We start from the raw sequence: 1,329 nt of genomic DNA, 5'->3' as shown, positions 1-1,329 counted from the left end.
GTGTGCTTGAAAGTATATTGATTTAAAACTTCTTTGTACTAAATTGGGATGTTTTTAAGTTTATGAAAAGTATACTTTAAGTTTACTGTTATGTCTTTTTACGTTTATAAACTTACCAAAAAGATGTATACTTTAAGTACATGTCATTAAGTATGCTGAAGTATTTAAAAGTGTATTTCCCTAAGTGTACTTTTATTTACCATGTAAACTGATATAAGTATACCAGCATTTTACTAACAAATATACTTCTAGGACTAAATTAGCCCACAAAAAGTTTATGAAATATATTCAGAAGTATACTGAAAGTAATCTAAGTATAGTTTTAGTTTAATCTTGAAATGTACTACAAATAAACCAGTCTGTGTGAAAAGTGTACTATTGAAGTTTATCTTGACCAAAACTTTAAACATAAGTATACTTAAAAATTTAGTATACTTTTAGTACAAGCCAAGTATAGTGTAAGTTAAACTTGATTAAGTATATCTCAGATAGGTACATAAAAAGTAAACTGGAAGTATACTTTTTATTTCAAGTTTAAAATTAGTATACTTAATGGATACTTGCATAAACTACTTTTTTGCTAAGGGATGGCATTGTGCTAAATCCTCAAACAAGGAAAACTCATCCAGAGGACCTACTTAACTTGTTTTTTAATCCTTCATCATCATTTCAGCAGTTTAGTGCTTTGATGGGTCTGTTTTGGCAGCAAAACAGTCATAATGTTATGGCTGACTAGTGGTGTAACACAATATGGATAATAACAGAGATTCAATGCCTTTTCTAATGTATCCACTGACATAGATTCTGTTTCTGGGTTTGTAGTCCATGAATACCTTTGGCCACATAGCCTCTTTGTGTGTGTAGGTGTGTGTGGGTGTGTGTTTTTTGTCTACAGGGCAGACATCTTTGTCCTCGGTTCAATAGTGCTGTCACCAGCCCATGAATTATGGAAGTGTTTGGAGGTGACAAAGTACAGCTTAAAGGCTAGAGACACTTTTATTGAGTTGTGAGTCGTGACGGATGTGTGCCACTGTGTGTGTTTGTAATTCTGTGTGGGTGAACCCCACTTTCACCGTGYTCTTGATGAAAAGGCCCAGATCTCTTTCCGTCTCCACTTTTCCTCTGTTGAGGCAGCACTTTCATCAGATCCTCTCTTGTTTCTGTCTTTTCCGAACGTGCAGCTGTATGGGGTGCCATTTGTAAAGTTACACAGTCAAAAATTACCACCAATATTTTTTTGTTTTATTTAGCCTTTTATAAGAAAAAAAAAGAACAGATTTATTTTTCAAAGTCTGTTTTTCAACATATGATTCATACATTTATAAATGT

The sequence above is a fragment of the Austrofundulus limnaeus genome, unplaced genomic scaffold (assembly GCF_001266775.1).
Source record: "Austrofundulus limnaeus strain Quisiro unplaced genomic scaffold, Austrofundulus_limnaeus-1.0 Scaffold81, whole genome shotgun sequence".
In the NCBI taxonomy this organism is placed as follows: Eukaryota; Metazoa; Chordata; class Actinopteri; order Cyprinodontiformes; family Rivulidae; genus Austrofundulus; species Austrofundulus limnaeus.
The sequence above is the reverse complement of the archived record's forward strand: the minus strand, read 5'-3'. Positions refer to the sequence as shown.